The sequence below is a fragment of the Megascapheus bottae genome, chromosome 23 (genome assembly GCF_031878675.1).
Source record: "Megascapheus bottae isolate mThoBot1 chromosome 23, mThoBot2.hap1, whole genome shotgun sequence".
Lineage (NCBI taxonomy): Eukaryota > Metazoa > Chordata > Mammalia > Rodentia > Geomyidae > Megascapheus > Megascapheus bottae.
In genome coordinates this window covers 10,245,090-10,264,163 of record NC_143531.1, presented here as the reverse complement: position 1 = coordinate 10,264,163, position 19,074 = coordinate 10,245,090, and the positions used below count along the sequence as shown (strand labels likewise).

Here is a 19,074-nt window from a genome sequence, read left to right as displayed (position 1 = left end):
TTGTTCTCCTGGCTTCCCTGGTTCTCCCTTAAAAAAAGAAAAAAGGAGTGACAATTTTAGTGATGTGTGAGTGTAATATACAATTTCAATCAATAGGTTGTTTTTTTTCTCATTACTTTCTGGAATATGAAATAACAAGCACATTTTTCAGATCAGAAGAAGGTAACCATATCATGATTAAAAGGGTGATACTCCTTCAAGAGAATTTTATAAACATGGTGGAACTTACTAAAATCAAGTCATGACCTATTTATGATGACATGAAGATGACGGTGTGATGTTTTCACAAAGACAGAATTTTCTTAGGGAAGGCATGGGCAGTTGCTTTTACCGCAAGATGTAAGTGACATGATGAACAAGAATTATGCTTTTTTGTCTCCTGAAGCACTAGTTGTCAAGATAACATTTATTAAAATTGCTAGCAAAATTTTCTCATATCACATCACTACTATCATTTCCTCAGATCCTCAGATCTTAGCCTCCTGAATAGGTAGGATTATAGGGAGGAGCTACTTGTGGTAAATGTATTCTATGTTTTTGAAAAAAAAAGTAATTGTACAAAGGAGTACTTTTAAAGTATTTATAATTCCTGTCCATATGCTCTTTACATTGCTGTTACTACTAACAAACAGCACAATTTATCTAATGTTCTATTACTTCTTTCCTTACTTGTTTTTTATTATCTGCAGGTAATTTCAAGTCAATACATTCAATGCCACCACTTTCATCATTCTCCCTATTCTATATTTCTGTTATTAATTCTTAACATGAAGAATTGAGGTCACTTTTCAATTTTTCCTACTAAGTCCCTCGTGAAAAGGACAAATGATATCAAAGTCATTAACGAACAAGCACTAAAATCAGAGCAAAGCCAACAGATTTTTATCTGCTTATTCTGAGTCACGTTATTTGCCAACAATTACATATTAGAAATTTTACTACCCATAAAAAGTATGTGGCTTTGTGTTTGCTATGGACCCTTTAGAAAATGGTATCCAGCTCCCCCTTCATTCTTCACGTTACACACATACCTGCGTAGCGGGGCATCTGGGAGGCTGCAGGGCTCTACTGGGCACTTCCCAAGCCTTACCTGAACCCATTTAGCTGCTGCCTCCATGTCTCCAGTGTGCAGGGCTCCACTGCCACCTGTCCCCCTGCATCACAGCCCCCTGACACTTGACTATGATAGAAGACCAGTGCAAACACTGATCCAGAAAGCAACTCACAGGCACTCCTGGCATGCCTCGGGGGCCATCTTTCCCTGTGTCCCCAGGTGGCCCTCTTGGCCCTGGAGGACCTGGGGGCCCCGGAGGCCCTGCTTGTCCTTGATCACCCTGGAAAGGAGAAGAAAGATCGTCAATAACCGTGGCTGATCAACACTCAGGTCTTCTTTTCAGCACTTGCAGTTCATGTTATCTAATCTACATTTACACTAGGAAAAGAACCAGAGCGACCAGAAACTTGTAGCCTGTTGGCAATTTACCTGCCAGCAGGGAGCAAATAAATATTCATGATGACTGAGCTGAGGAGATGCTGTTAAAATCAAAGCAGCTCAGGACCCAGCATCTGAGCTCTGGCAGAGGGTATGTTACCACTGTATTCAGAGCTGTTAGAAAACTTCTGTTTAACTTTGTCTGTGCCAAAGCTGTATCAGTTACATTCACCTTGTTCAATGGATGGCTGCATTTACAGTTTGACAGATATATTTCGTTTTCAGAGTCTATAAAATCCAGCCTATGAAGTTCCTGGCGTGCTGCCTAACAATTTATAAATTAGCAAAGCGTTAAAAGTTCCCGAACAGTTTAGGACTTAGATCCTGCAACTGATTCCAGTTTTCAATTGCTTTAATTAACAAAAACATAGTGTTTCTGTACCTTTTTACTTTGGTACTTTTTTGTGGGTGTGGCATGACTAGACTTTGAACTCGGAGCTTTATGAGGACTGGGCAGATTATCATTTGAGCCCTGCCTCCAGACCTTTTAGCTTTCATTGTTTTGCAGATAGAGTCTTAGGCTTTTTGCCTGAGCTGATTTCAGGGTGGGATTATCCTATCAACACCTCACCTACAGGTGGCATCACAGGTTGGCACCATCACGCCCATGCTCTTGAATTTTTCACCCTCACTCCACTCTCACTGTTAAACTGTGATCCTCCTATTTCTAGCTCCCCAATAGCTGGGATTGCAAGCATGAACCATTGTGCCCAGCCTTTTGTACTTTCATATACAGGTCAAAAGCATCTCACTAGGATATCGGCAAATCAAAACCCACCCACCACAACCCATGCCCCACCCAAGGAGCTACTTGGCAAAGCAACAGTATGCAGAGCATACTGTAAAGCATAATGTAAAGAGGAAACCAGAATCCAGCAAGAAGCAAGCACTACCTTAATCAGGCGGCGTTTAATGAGCTGCTGATCAGCAGAGAGAAACCCATGATTGATTTTAGGAAACACCATCTGATCAGTCAGGTGAGGTCAAAGGTTGAAGTTCAGAGATGAGAGAGTTGAAGAATAAGACATCAGAAGGCCCCAAGAAAGAAATAAAGATATATGCATTAGTTTATAATGATCATTAAATAAAATGGAACTTACACTTATGTCTAATACCAGACCTTCTGCCTCTTCTAGAAAGAAAGACTACCCTGAAATGCCATGGTGAGATCAGATTAGTTTTTGTGTGTGTGTGTGGGGGGGGGTCCTGTGGCTTGAACTCATGGTGTGGGCACTCTCCCTGAGCTTCTTTTGCTCAAAGCTGGCACTCTACCACTTGAGCCTCAGCACCACTTCTAGCGACACAGTGGTTAACCAAAGATCAGAATCTCACAAATTCCTGCCCTGACTGGCTTTGAACCGCAGTCTTCAGATCTCAGCCTCAAGAGCGAGCCTGGCCAGATCAGATTTTTAGATGAAAACGAATCATTTCAATACACCTTCATCTTGCCAATGACACTGAATATGCATATTTGTGTATAATTCTTTTTTAGCCTACTTTGTTCCCAGAAGTTGAGCTGCACTGTGAGCAGAAGGTCTATAGACAAAGGTACAAGTTCCATTTCTGTCAGACTTGTCAACCAGCATAACGTTGCATGAACCTGATTGCCATTTTATAGATGCCCAGAACACTCAGAATGACTTAATTGGTTGGCAAAGGATCACGGAGCATTAAAATACATGCAAATCAAACCACAAATGTGTGGCACAGGATAGGCAGACGTGCCCAGGTCCAACACCTGTCTGGCCTCAAGTTCCTTGAAGCATGGTCAGGATGCATCCTCCTAAAGCACCCCTGATCTAAGCAGTGCAGGTAGGGTCCAGGTCCCCCACTACAGCTGGCTGGCTTTATGACAAGGGCACTCAAGTGGCTGGGCAAGCCAATAGAATGGCTCTCAGTTCTTGCACACTCTTATGCTGACTGCAGCTCTGACTGAGCAGGGCATAAGCGTCGACCACAAACCTTGACTGTGATGATCTGGTTGCTGTGCAGGGCAGCCACTGTGGGGAAGCCTGGGGGGCCCTATGGGCATAGCACAGCACCAAAACAACACGACACAAAACGTCACACAGACATGTCACTGGTAGACGAACAAAGACAAGCACCTACCACCAAATGGCTCCCTTTCCTGGTGTGAGCACACCCTAACACAAAATCAAACCCAGGAGGACTTCTGGGAGCCAGCCATTGCCTGGCACAACTGGCAGTTCATCTTAACTGATATTGATGACAGGTCAGCTGGGGGAGGTCTATGCAAATGTGCACACATACACGTGTGCACGCACACACACACACACACAGGTATAACAATGATTCTGTAAGGTTATTACAAATAGGAGATAATGAAATATGCTGATACAAAACCACCAATTTCTTTCTATTGATATTTTGTTTTGCAGCTCAGGACACATAATACACATGTTAATTTGCCTTTAGACAAAAAAAATGGGAAGAGAATTTTTCAGTCAGATCAGAGTATTCCTTGGAACAAACATAGTTTGCCTCACAAAAAAAATCTTACCACACACATAACCAAAGTTTCTCTCTCTAATCATGGGATGTCTCTCAGATCTGTTTCAGGAGTGCTTGCTGAGCTGCAGGGCAGAAATCTGTCTTTTATAACATGCGTATTTCATGGTCACACTCTGCAGTAAGCACTTCTGTCACGTAACTTTTCCAAAAGAACTTGACAGTTCACACAACCCCTTAGAGCAGGAAAGTGGTTTGGAATTACTTAACCAAGGAGACATATTTGGAGATTTGTCTTTCAATAATTTCCTCTCGTCGGAGTTATCAATGGGAGAAGTCTGCCTTGGCTTCAGTTCTTTTTTTAGCAACATGTGACAGTGATGCCTTCTATTATAATTAAAAATATCACACACACAGAACATGTTTATTACACAAACAACCACAGCAATACATGGACGCAAGTTTCTTTGGGCTCTCTTCCTCCTTTTCTCTTTTTCCCATGTGATTCTATTTGGAGGATATTTTTAGGAAAGGTCACACTCTTTCTAAGATTTAAAATTTATTAGTTTGGGAGGATTTTTTTCTTCTTTTTCTTTCCCCCTATATTTGGGATATGTTTTTCTTTTTAAGAAAAGCAATCAAGTTAGATTCATAATATAAAGGTATTTCTTAGCCCTCCAGAGCTTTGAGTCTTCTTTTTAGTGCAGTGATTTCTCAGGAAGCCAAGCAGAGGAAATCTTGTTCCCTTTTTGTCAAACTTCTATGATAAAGCTATGATGTAGCTGGCTAGTTTTGAGGTGACCTGTGTTCCCTTTTTCTTCTTGCTAAGTACAAAGTCCTTTAAACACAGACTCTGCACAAACTCAGAACTGCTAAAAGTTGGAAAACAGATGTGTACAATTTGCTTTTGTTTTACTATGGAATATGAGTTTAAAATGTTATTAGATGGTAATGTGCCAACCTCTTTCCATCTGTGACTCATTAGCCCGATATTACACAGTCCGAATTTTATATATAAACCTCATATTTATGTAACAAAGAACTAAAACAGATACAAACAAGGAGTCTATGTGGATCAGAATCTTGATTAGTGGCGATAAATCATCATGTCACTGGAAACAGAATTATCTAACAAAATAATTCTAAAAGTCTTTTTAACAGCACACATGGTAGGCCTTTCAAATGTTTTGAAATTTGAATGCATAAATAAAATAAGACACTCCTTGTATATAGATTTAGTGTGTCTATCAGCTTGCTATGTGATTTTCAATTTATCCCCCTCCTTCCCCAACAAAGCTTTTCACTTGATTTGGGGTTCTACTTTAATTGAAAAGGGAGAGTGCACAGGTAATTCTCACCTAGACAGATTCTTTTTCTCAAACAGGAAATCTTTATTTGGGGAAGTTGATCTTGTATTTTTGAATGACATTCACCATGAAAATAGCTACCTTGTTAAGGATTAGAGCAAAGATTTCCTAAGGGATTTAGGAGTTTACATATAGCAAAATAAAAATAAGACATGTGGAAGCATTCTTCTCTGAGCAGCAAAACTTAAGAGCATGTACTTTTCAGACTTGCATAAAACTAACCCTATGGTATAAGCCAGTGTCCTGGGGACAGTTAAAGGAAATATTTCCTAAGAAGTCAATATTAGTTAATGGTCAGTAATTTTAATTCATTTTTTTCTGATGTTTTAACTAGGCCTGGGCATTGTCTTTTAGTTTTTTGTTTTGTTTTGTTTTTGTTCAAGGCTGGCATTCTACCACTGAAGCCACAGCTCCACTTCCAGCCTTTTGGTGGTTAATTGGAGATAAGAGACTCATGGGCTCTTGGTTCAAAGCCAGAGTTCAAAAGCCTGGGCTGGCTTTGAATCAAGACTCTCAGATCTCATCCTCTCCAGTTGTTAGGATTACAGGCGTGAGGCACCGTGCCTGCATTCAATATTTTTTTGCCAGTCCTGGGATTGAGCTCAGGGCCTGAGCACTCTCCTTGGATTTTCTCAAGGCTAGAACTCTACCACTTGAGCCTCAGCACCACTTTTGGCTTTTTTCTATGTATGTAGTATGGAGGAATCGAACCTGGGTCTTCGTGCATGCTAGGCAAGCACTCTACCACTAGGCCAAACTCCGAGCCTCTTTCAGTATTTTTATATAAAGCTAACGCTGATGAATTTGGGGGCAAAATGCAAGTTGCATAATATTAGCACTCTTTTCCCATTATGCAATAGTAGTGAACCTCATCTCAGAGTAGCTACCCCAGATTACTGGCAGACATCTTATGCTACTTACAGGAGTTTGCAAAGTGCTGGTACCAAATCCTTACTGTAAGTTCATGGCCAAAATGTCTAGGTATCCTCAGGAATTCACACAGAAATGAACTCTTCTATTAACAATGCCATTACCCTTCCCCCCATTATCATTATAGTCCTTTCTGAATAAATGATTCAGACATATTTCAGTTGGTTTTACATCTCAGAAATTTTACCTGGTACACAGATGGTTTGAGTAGATATGGAGGGTCGGGGGAAGGAGTAAAGACTGTCTTCAGAATATCAAGATGGAACAATCTAGGAATAAGCTGAAATACTGAAATAATTTGTACATGTTTTCCCCCTAAAATATTTTGAATTCTTTTTTTTGTTGGTCAGTCATAGGGCTTGAACTCAGGACCTGGGTGCTGTCCCTGAGCTTTTTTCACTCAAGGCTAGTGCTCTACTACTTTGCTCCAAAAATCCCTTCTGTTTTTGTCTGTTGATTAACTGGAGATTAAGATCCAAACCTGCCTGAGCAGGTTTCAAACCATGATCCTTGGATTTTGGCCTCCTAAATAGCTAGGATCACACGTGTGAGTCACCAGCACACATGACTTGAATTTATGAGACATAGACACGAAAGTGTATACTATAGACTACCTTATACCATCCAGGTTCTGCCTGAGAACATAAAGACTGAAGGGGGATCTATGAATTTTACTGATATAGCCTGAATAGGATTGGTGTTTCTACAGTATCACAGGTGGGATAAAACCCCCATCCTCTAGAAGAAATGATCTAATTGTACATTAAAAGGATATTTCAGTTTGTATCAGTCCTGGGCCTTGAACTCAAGGTATGGACAATGTCTCTGGGCTCCTGCTACCACTTCAGCCACAGATTCACTTCTAGCTTTATCTTTTTGTGTGGCAGTGGGGGAGGGGTGGAAGGAGATAAGAACCTTACCTTCTTTCCTGCCTAGGCTGGCTTCACATCTTCATCCTCGCATCTTAACCTCCTGAGTAGCCAGGATTACATGTGTGAGCCACTAGCATGCAGCCTCAAAGGAGTCTTGCACAAATAATTCACAAAGATGCCTCCCACTATTCAGAGGCCATATATTCAAATTGTGATTATTTTTTATTGCACTGCCAGTGGTGATGATTATGTGATTACATTACAGTCAGAAAATTTTGTGTTTTGTTAAAAATATTCAATAAGGCAACGAAAGAGCCAGAAATATAATCCTGAGCTTCTAATTCCAGATTTTTTTCATTATGCAATTGATAGATTTGTGATCCTTTCTTTTTGACTTGTATAGTTTAAGTATTAGAAAGCTTAAGAATTGTCTAACATTCAACAAGATTTAGGAAGTATTTGAACGTACACTCTGGGGAATGAATAGTGAATAGGGTTCTAAGCCCACACAGTTCAAAATCCAGAAGAGAAATGGGAGATGATAAGCAAGCTGCAGCCATGTGCAGTAGTAAGCTTTTGCATGGTGATGAAAGACAGAGTCTATGAAGTCAAGAAAATGTACCCCACATGGGGTCTGAAGAGCCAGGGAGGATTTCCTAAGCCATTCACCTGGTGCTAGAGGCTGGTCCAGCAAGAGTAAAGCCCATGCAGACATTAGGAAGAAGCCACAATGGTTTAATTGTGCCATTGTATCCTAAAACCAGGGCTATGGAAAGCCAGTTGCTTGAAGGGCTATCATAACAGAATTTGTAAGGCTAAAAGGTACATTTGTGCTTTTGGCTAAAAATATGATGGAAAATGAGGAGTGGAGACTGGCCCTAGATCTACAGCTAGAAGAATGGAAGGCTTGTAGAGGGAATGGTAGACAGGAGAAAAGAAGCTGGTGATGCTGCAAATGATGGATCTGGACAGGGATTTGCTGAATCTTGAGTTCTTTCAGGGAGCAATAGCTGATATGCATTTAAAAGTCAAGTTAAGGTGACAATCAAGAGTTATGTGGTTATCTGAAGTTATCCAAAAACAGTGGGGAGAGGACAGACCCAAGACCAAGACCCTAGGAAAGTATTGGGCTTAAGGGATGAGCAGAGGAAGAATTCACATGGCAAGCCTATAAAAGTAGGAGGAATTCAAACTCTCCTCAAAGAAATCTATATAGGCAAGTGACTCAAAATAACAGTCACAGATGCACCCATTACATCCTTAACCATACTACAAAATGTATTTAAAATCATCTATAGTCTGGTGCTGGTGGCTTTCACCTATGATCCTAACTACTCAGGAGGCTGAGGTCTGAGGATCACGGTTTAAAGCCAGCTACAGGGAAGAAAAGTCTGTGAGACTTTTTTTTTGCCAGTCCTGGGGCATGAACTCAGGGGCTTGGCACTGTTCTTGGGCTTTCTCAAAGCTAGCACTCTATCATTTGAGCCACAGCACCACTTCTGGTTTTTTCTGTGTATGTGGTACCCAGAAATCGAACCCAGGGCTTCATGCACTCTAGGCAAGCACTCTAGCACTAGGTCACACTCCTGGCCTTCTGTGAGATTCTTATTTCCACTAAAAATACCCAAAATGCCAGAAGTAGAGTTATGGGCTCATGTGGTAGAGGGCTAGCCTTGAACAAAAAGCAGCTCAGGGACAGTGCCCAGGCCCTGAGTTCAAGCCCCACAATCAGGACACACACACACACACACACACACACACACACACACACACACGATTTGTGGAAAGAACAGGCCAATGATGGCCATTGTCACTGACAAAGGGTATTCAATCAAGAACAACATTGTTGGGCCGGGAGTTTGGCCTAGTGGTAGAATACTTACCTAGCATGCACGAAGACCTAGGATCGATTCATCAGTACCACATACATCGAAAAAGCCAGAAGTGGTGCTGTGGTTCAAGTGGTAAATCTCTGGCTTTGAGAAAGCCAAAGAATAGTGCTCAGGCCCTGAGTTCAAGCCAGAACTGGTGCACCCCTCCCCACCAAAAAAAGAATAACATCATCTATGCAGGAAAAGTTCTTTTGTTTATAGAGGACCAGGGATCTCAATAGCCGATCATATTGAATAAAAGATATGTATCATGTTGAAAAATGAAAATAGGCCAAGGTTATCCATACTGTGTACAAGTGTGATTGTGTATGCCCAAAATACATCACACATGACAACATAACCAGCATAGCAGACATATGTGCACATAAAGATAAATATTCCTAGAAGCTGATGGAATGATTTCTAGCTAAGAGAGACCAGATGGGGAAATGTTATTATTATAGAATGTAAAAATATTTAGGTAAAGGAATAAGGCAGTAAACAGCAAGAACTGTTAAGAGCTGAGTAAGGAAAGTAGGTACCACTTTGAGCCACAGTTCCATTTCCAGCTTTTTGTGGTTAATTGGAGATAAAAGGCCTCATGGACTTTCTTGCCCAGGTTGGCTTCAAAGAGTGATCCCTCAGCTTTTAGCATCCTAAGTAGGTAAGGATTACAGGTGTCACTGGCAGGTAGCCTTCAAGTATTAACTGTATAAAAATCCACCTTTAGTTGTTGTTGACTAATTTTCAACTGGCTTAAAATTGATAATTATATTTTCATAAGAAGTATTAAAAACCCCATTCTATTGTGTTCTATCATAAACTTTAATGTAGTCACTGCAGTAATTATCCTTTTATATCCAAGTGATAACTGTGACTTCTATAGATTTGAAGAAAGAAAACTATTTTTTTAGAAATGGCATTAAATGTTGTAGCACTAAACTGCTAACTAATGCCAAACTATAAAATTACTGTGAATAAGCATAAGAAAGACAGAAATTCCAGCACTGGCAAATGCCAAGTGTAAAAACAACAAAAAACAAAATCAAACAAAAAAATGCAGCTGAAAACTACACTTGTGGGGCAAAAAAGTTCTACTTAGGTATTATTTAAAAGATTCCATGGGTTGTTAAGATCTTTCCCAAATGAATATGACTAAAAAAAGCAGCAAGACTTGAATAAACAAGCTTAGATGTGGCTGAGATCTCACTTCTTTCTGTCCCTTCATTTATTTTTGTCGGTCTGTGGGGCTTGAATTCAGGGCCTGGGAACTGTGCCAAGCTATTCTGCTCCATAGTGCTCTACCACTTTGAGCCACAGCTCCACTTCCCATTTTTCTGGTGGTTAAGAGTCTCACAGACTTTTTTTTTTTTTTTTTTAAAACCAGGGCTGGCTTCAAACCAGTGGCTCATGCCTGTAGTCCCAGCTACTCAGGAGGCTGAGATCTGAGGATCATAGTTTGAAGAATGGATACACACACACATACACATATACATACACATACATACATATACATATACACACGAAAAACATTTTACATAAATATTAAGTTAAAATTTTAAATTAAAACATTAAAATTTTAATTTAAAATAATTATTCTTTTGGCAAAACTGGGATTTGAACTCAGGCTTTTGAGATTGTCATCTGGCATTTGAGCCATACTTGCAGCTTATCTTTCTGTTGGATATTTCCCTGCCCCCTCCCCAAGAGTATGAGAGGGATTTCTTTTTAACTTTTATTGTTGGGGTAATGTATAGAGGGGTTACAGTTACATTTATCAGGTAGTGAGTACATTACTTCTTGAACATTGATGCCCCTTTCTTATGTTTTTGTCCCCCTTTCCCTCCTCTCACCCTTCCCAATTATCTTATTTTCCCTCTTCCCTATTTCAAATAAACAAATAAATGTACATACAATGCACCAGGTAACAACAAAGTCAGATACAGTAACCACATGAGATTAACCATAAGGAAAAAAAAGAGAAAAGAAATAACATAGCATATTGAGAACATCTGTTGGTTATCCTCTAAGGCAAGATCTGAAGATTGATGGATTGATCTGAAGATTTGAAGCTAGTCTGGTCAAGAAAGGCAGGGGGACTCACCTTCAATCAACTACCAAGAAAAAGAAGCCTGAAATAGAGTTGTGACTCAAGTGGCCTTGAGCTAAATAACCAAAAAAATTTTTAAGAAGTTCTTAGGAACAGTGCATAGGCTCTTGAGTTCAAGTTCAAGCCTCAGGAAAGACACTCCCCAAAATTAATGTTTAAAATTTGGATTTTTACAAAAACACTGAGATTCCACTTTACCCCAGTTAGAATGGCTGTTATCAAGAAATCTAATAGCAACAGATGCTGGCCAGGATGTGGCCAGAAGGGAAGGCTACTACACTGCTGGTGGGAGTGTAAACTTGTTCAAACATTCTTAAAAGCAGTATGGAGGTTCCTCAAGACTAAACAAAGTGCTTCCCTATGATCCAGCAATTCCACTGCTAGGCAAATGATTGCAAACAAGGCTACATTAAAGCTACAGCACAACCATATTCATTGCAGCACTGTTTACCAGAGCGAAGATAGGGAAACCACACAGATGCCCCCTAAGTAATTGAATGGATCAACAAAATGTGATATATATATATAGGTATATATATAGGTATATATATATAGGTATATATATATAGGTATATATATATATATATATAGGTATATATATATATATATATACAATGGAGTTCTATGCTTCCATCAGAAAGAATGGTATTGCCCCATTCATAAGGAAATCAATTAAGACTGGCTTTAACAATTGTTATCTGGTGTAGATATTTTAATTATTTACTTCAATTTAAAGCATGTTCTGCAAGTAAATCCAAATAAATCATACATGCAAAAACTTTGTTCTTTGGGGCCGGGAGTTTGGTGGTACAGCGCTTGCCTAGCATGTACGAAGACCCGGGTTCGATTCCTCGGTACCCCACATACATAGCAAAAAGCCGAAGTGGTGCTGAGGCTCAGTGGTAGAGTGCTAGCCTTGACAAAGTCCAAGGACAGTGCTCAAGCCCTGAGCCCAAGTCCAGGACTGGCCAAACACACACACACACACACACACACACACACACACACACACACACACACACACACACACAAAACCAACTTTGTTCTATTATGAAATTTAAACATCTCTAAGACTTCTTTAGAATATCAATGTGACTACCAAATGCTGCATAGGAATGTATCTTGTCATTAAAAACAAAACTATGCAAAAGTAAACATTAACTTGGCAATCCATGCAATGGACATTAGGAATGTAAGTTTGTGAATTACAGAGTAGTAATTTTAATTCAGAAGACATCGTCTCTTCAAGATAGCACAAAACCTTAAGTGGATGAATTAGAGTATTTGTCCCTATTTCTATACCATGTACGGAGCTTTCCAGTTGGGATTATCCTGAGAAGGACCCACCCCACCTTGGCTGTACCTCAACCATCCGCAAAGGAAGCAGTCTGGATCCAACACAGGAAGCAAAACAGGACCAGGAAAGAACAGTGCCAAGCAAATAAAGGATTCATTAGCTGGCAGGGCACCTGATACTGAAGGAAAATAGGCATGTGTCCAGTAGTCTATGAGGAACCTTCTATTTTTTTTTTTGGACTTTTTTTATGCAGAGAGAAAAAGCCAAAAATGTCCTACTGCTCCTCAGAAACTAAATTTAGTATTCAGGGTCACTGGGTACTTGTTAAACTTGTTTGTAGGATATTAGACTGAATCTGCTCTAATATTCTTTGGGCATGGCCTCTGGCTGGTAGCCTCTTTTCTATCCCAGTAGAATACATAGATGGCTGGAAGCGGATCTACACAAATTTGCTGCTGTAAACTAACAAACAGGTCCCAGTGACCCATGCCTATAATCCCAGCCCTGTAAGAGACTGAGATATGAGAACCATATTTCAGAGACAGACTGGGCAGGAATGTCTGTAACATGCTCATCTCCAATTAAACACCCCAAAAGCTAAAAATATGCTTGTAGTTCAAGTGGTAGAGCACCCCCAAACAACAAAATGCTGGTGTTCATTCCATGCTGCACAGTCTCACTGTGGATGGTTAACCCTGTAATTTCTGTTCACCTGAGAAATAATGTGTAGTCCAAAATCAACAGGAGTCCTTGCAGTTATCAAATGCTTCAAAAGTGAGAGGAGAAAAGAGGAGGGGAGGGGAGGGGAGGGGAGGGGGAAGGGGAGAGTGGGAAAGAAAAGGGAAAAGAAGGAGAGGGAGCAGGAAAAATGAAGGGGAAGAAAGAGGAAAGGTGGAGAGAAAAAAAGGAAGAGAATCTGCTTAACATAAAAGGAATGCAGCTAGGTGTGGTGGCTCACGCCTGTAATCTCAGGAGGCTGGGATGTGAGGATCAAGGTTCAAAGCCAGCCTGGGCACAAAAGGACCCGAGACTCCTATTAATCTCTAGAAAATGGGAAGTGGGACTTAGCTCAAGAGTAGGGTAGTAGTCTTGAGCTGAAGAGCTCAGGGTCAGTGCCCAGGCCGAGTTCAAGCCCCATAACCGCCCCCCCAACCCCAAAGGAATGCAGAGACTTGGTGAAGAGAAGGCAAAAGCTAGGCCTGACAGGAAATAATAACTACTTATCTACTTTTGTTATAGGAAAAAGCAGACTGGATGACCCATCTTCACCTGCTTCACAAGCAAATGAAAGCCAAACAAATCCTTTTGCTTTTTAAATGAATGTTTCAGCTTTTAAATGCCAATTCAAATTTAATATAAAACATTTTATAGTCCAAACAAAAATATATTTGGGGGCAGGATTTGGGTCAGAGATCAGCAGCTGATAATTTCTGAATTATTACTGATTTGCTTTTTTTGGGGGGGAAAGGGGGACAGTGTTCTTTTAATTTTTGTGGTGGTTGTTATACCAGTACTTAAACTCAGAGCTTTGTGCTCTCACTGAGGCATAACTCCAGTGAGAGAGCACTGGAGTCAAAATGAACTTGTATATAAAACAACTTAATTATTTTTTTTTCAGAGCTGAGGATTAATCTCAGGGCCTTGTACTTGACAGGCAACTGAGCTATATTTCCCAATTCTTACACACCTCCTTACACACATACTGCTTTTATGATTTCATGAATTCAAGGATTAGTTGGTTGGTTTTACAATTTAGCACATATGAAATAATGTGGTTTGGTCTATTTGCTAGTAAATAAAGAAAACAGTGAATGATAGTGTTATGTGTGAATGCACATATGGGGGGGTGGTGTAGGGAGGAGGATGCAGGCTGTCATAAAAGTTCTAAACACAATAGCCTAATTCACAAAATGTGAATGTGTTTTCATGGGTCTATTTTTTTCTTGAATCAGTCTCCAATTTCAGTAACTACAAGGAACAACTTTTACATTCTAAAAGCCAGGTGGCATCTGGGATTCTTAGATAAGGCCCTAGTTCTACCACCTCATCAGCTACAACTTTTATTATTCCCATATGTGGCTTAACAAAATTACAGGATGTATGGCTATCATGTCATGACCAAAACTGAATTGCTTTGTTTTATGTAAGGCACTGCCAGCCATTCTCCTTGTGTGATGGAGAACACTGACAATTACCAAGTGCAAAGGAAAGAGCACTTGGTCATTCTGTAGCCTTGGGACAAACGGTTATAACCCTCAATGGTATGTCTGTCCTTGTTTCTTGATCTGTGGAACACTGTGGACATTCATATTGAGAAAGCACCCTGAAAGAAATTTCAGTAAGTTTAAAAAAAAAGTATTTTCCAGGTGACCTGCAAGCATCAGCATCTTTATGAAGTAACTTTATCCAATTTGACATCTATTCATAGCTCACGTTAATTAAAGGAAGACTTTCCTTCTACTTCTTTTTGGTAGGGCTGCCTTCACTGAATAAAAGACAAGAATGGAAGCAGATGCCAGAAGCTCACACCTACAATCACAATTATGTAGGAGGCTGAGATCTGAGGACTTCGATTTGAAACCAGCTCCCCTGCAGTAACATCTGAAAGACTCTAAACTCCAATTAAGCACCGAAAAAGCCAGAAGTGGAGCTGTAGCTCAAGTGGTAGAGCACCAATCCTGAGTGAAAAAAAACTAAGGTACAGTGCCCAGGCCCTGAGTTCAAACCCCAGAAACAGCCCACATACACATACTCTCTCCCATGGGCAGACACACAAAGAATGGAGAAAGGATCAACGCGGGAGAGGCCTGTCAGGAGAAGCCAGGCTTCACCTGGCTCTGTTTTTCTTTTTAAAATTCAACTATCAAGACTTATTAACCCTTCCTGGCTTGATAAATGATTTTTAAGTCTAACAAAAGCTACATTTCAATGTCAATTTTACCCCCAAATCATAATAAGAAAAAAAAACTTTGGGTAGACATATATATGTATATATATTATATATATATACACAATAGTTTTACATCAATGAAAAAATAATCTACTTCATAGGATGTCATCTTTGTAAAATCATATAGAACAACACTTCAAATTTTGTATTTGTGACATTCAGAGAAATCAGGTTTCTGTTTATTTTTTTTAAATAATTTTTTATTGTGATTAATAGAAGGGTGACATTATAGTCACCAGATAGAAGGTGCGTAACTTCACAAACATTGATACCCTTTCTCATGACATGGTCCCCATTTCCCTCCCTCGGTTTATTTTTATAACAAGGGAGGAAATAGAAAAGAAGGCCAGATAATACCAGATCAAATTAGCGCATTCTCTTAAGGACTGTCAGTACAGCTCTAAAGGACAATTCTAAACAATTTATGAGCTTGGGTTTTTATTGGTGCTCTAACAGGGCTATTTTGTGAGGAATGTTTATAAAAGGGGATGTCTCTATTAATCCACCTACGCAACCAGAAAACATGTATGTGCAGAAAAACACAACTGTTTCTAGCAGAATGCTGACCAGCATCACAAAGGAAATTATTTGGCTCCAACAAAAATCCATGCAACTAAATTTATGATTTCAAATATCCATACTCTTCAGCTGCAAATAATATAGGTATCTAGGGCAGATTATCTTAACTAATACATGTATGTTGTTAAGAGTCTAGAATAACTGAAACTTAAGGCCGTATTTGTTTTCTTAAAGAGGTAATTCTTAAATAATATATTTAAAGTCCCGATGTTTCTGATTCTGAAACATGTGTAATTAAACAATGTAAACCACTTTTAAACATCATTTGCATATTATTGAACCTTTAGTATACACTATATAACTGGGTGACTTTTTATACCTATACATTTTTTCTTACTTTTAATTGGCATTTCTTACATTATAATGATTAAACATTGTTCATTGTTGTGCCAAACAGTGAATTAGAATATTTTTTTCACCCAACTTTGTGTTTTTCACTGCTTCTTTCATAGTTTCCTTAGTCTTCCATTTCTGATCATAACTTATCAACTTGTTCCAAACTTTCCAGCACAATTGCCCCCAAACCTTCATAGTGCTTTTTGTCTTTTTTTTTTCTTCAGAATCCAACACACGGGGCAATTTTTATCTGTTCCTCCTCCCAATCACATGGAAATTCCTATTCAACCTCTCTGGTGCCATTTGAAGCAGGTTAGCTGTCTCTGCTAGCTTGGATTCCCCTGGTTTGTGGCTTCTCTGCACCTGTAGGGATTCTTATCTTCAGGGTCAGCTGACCTTGTGGTGCTGGGGAAGAAACTTCACACCAACATCCACTTTGTCTACCACCACTTTTTTCCTTCTCATGATCTATGAAGGGTCAGTAGTCCATGAAAGGTCATTGTTCAGACTTTATGTATATTCCTAACCTTCTTGGAAGTACTTGGTGAGATGATTCCCTATCTACTAGTCCAGCACTTACAGCATGTAAGCCATCATTGCATTCATGAACAGCTTCTTGCTGGGAGAGAGAGAGTACTGTGCTATGATTCTCTAGAGTCTGTTGGTCTCATTTAACTAGAGTAAGTTGAAAAACTATTCTGTTGTAATTTATATCTAAAAATTAGTATGAATTACTAATCTTGATAAATAAAACTGCTAAAGTTGGAGCCAGCCTGGGCAGCAAAGTGTGTGAAACTCTTTATTTCCAATAAGCACCAAAGAAAATCAGAAATAGAGCTATGGCTCAAGTGGTAGAATGACAGATTGCCATGAGCCAAAAAAAAAAGAAAAAAGAAAGAAAAAAGACCTCTGGGAAACTGTAAAGTTTGAACCACTACTAACTTTTATCTTCTGAAAAGATTTGGCAAATTAATCCAGAAAATCCTGTGGCATGATAATAGTTTGATAATTACCAATGTAAGAAGAATTCTATGAAATTTAAACCAAATAGAATGTAAGTTATCTTTAAAGCCAATACTCAGCCTTCTTCCGAGAAACAAATGATTTAACATTAAATTGTTGTATGATATAGTGATATATTTCTATCATTATGAGATAAATATGATCTTAATAGGTGAGAAAAAGTGAGAAAAATAACCCAAGTAAATAAATGAAGCAGTTTGAGGGTAAGGTCAATAAAATACAGAATACAAGCCTCATCTAAAGCAATGGATCCCATTTGAATTTTACCAGACTGAAAGTTCAAAAAACTGTGGGCCCAAAGGTACCAGATCTTCCCATTTTTCAAGACAAAGTGTTTCTTTGAGGGTCCTTTCCTCCCTTGCCCAATCCTGGGGCTTAAACTTAAGGCCTGGATGCTGTCCCTAGCCTTTTTTTGCTCAAGTCAACTGTTGTACCACTTGAATGACACATCTTCACTTCTGGAGTTTTGGTGTTTAATTGGAGGTAATCATATCACAGACTGTCCTGCCTAGACTGGCTTTGAACTGTGATCATCAGGTCTCATTCTCTTGAGTATGTAGGATTATAGGGATGAGCCATTAGCACCTGGCAAATGTTACATACATTATTTAAAATTAAAACTTTAATACTTTACTTAGCAATGCCAAATTGTACCTAGCTACTTCCAGAATCTGGTACACAGGTCTCTTAATCTGTAGCTTCAGACTATTCCATTAAGAATGATTGCAGTAATTCACAGTAAAGAAAGATGATTGCACAAAATTGTGCAAATATTCCAATAACAAGGAAAAATAAAGATTTTGTATTCTCTTTCCTCCAATACAACCCAAGGCACTAATCTCTACCCTGAAAAGAAATCCCATATAAACTGTGACAGTTTCTCAAACTACAACCAGTGGGCACATGTCATTTCATTTGACACATTCTAAATATCTTGGGTTATTATAATAGTTACTATATAAAATTCTGGGTAGAGAGCAGGACTCAAACTTTGCATTCTTTCCTGACACATTTTATTAGATCTCCACAGCTCTAAAGTGGAAGGAATATCACAGAGCCGTATAGAGTTACATCATTCGCTGTCACCCTTGGCCTAGCCACATAGCAAGCTCTCCATGTTGATTTTGTTTGACTTTTCTGCCTCCAAGTGTGAAATGAAGGGTGAAGTTATAAATCTTTACATTAACTTTCTGAACAAATCCAAAATACCTAATGGATTTCCAGATATTTTTTCTTCCTGTAACTCTTCAAAGTCCATTTCCTTTCACAGTATTACTGAAAAATTATGAATGACTACTAAACGAAAAGGTGCAAGACTGTGCAGTCCTGAAAAGAAAAAGAAGGAAAAAGAAAGGAAAAAACAGAAAAGGAAGGGAAGGAAGGAAGGAAGGGAGGGAGGCTGATAGGAAGGGTAAGGAAGAGAAGGAAAAGAAAAAGAAGGGGGGGGGGATAGCTTTGTATCGATTCTAGTTTCCTGACATTGAAGATCCTTTCATATATTCACCTTTTCAACCCCAAACGAATCTATTAATCAAAATGGGAGTAAATATATTTTCATGTAAAAATAAAAATGCCAAACAGAATGTGCCATGGAGTGGAGCTCCAAATATAAGCACAGTCATTATCTATTTGCCAAAGAAAGCATGAGTGGTTGTTAAAAGATTATTGTGTGCCAGTTCTGGGGCTTGAGCTGCAGGCCAGGACTCTGTCTTTGCACTTTTGTGTTCAAAGCTATTACTCTACCAGTTGAACTGTAGCTGTACTTCCAGCTTGCTGAT

At 39.3% G+C, this 19,074-nt stretch overlaps 1 long non-coding RNA gene across 1 annotated transcript in view; it reads right to left on the bottom strand.

Moving 5' to 3' along the window:
• Positions 1 to 1,232: 1,232 nt before the first annotated feature.
• LOC150047298 (uncharacterized) overlaps positions 1,233 to 19,074 on the bottom strand; it is a 32,502-nt gene continuing 14,660 nt past the window's right edge. The window contains exons 2-3 of the long non-coding RNA XR_016539385.1: positions 2,386 to 2,457; positions 1,233 to 1,334 (exon numbers count right to left, since the gene is read on the bottom strand). This is a non-coding gene — a long non-coding RNA (uncharacterized LOC150047298). The remainder of the gene's footprint in view (positions 1,335 to 2,385; positions 2,458 to 19,074) is intronic.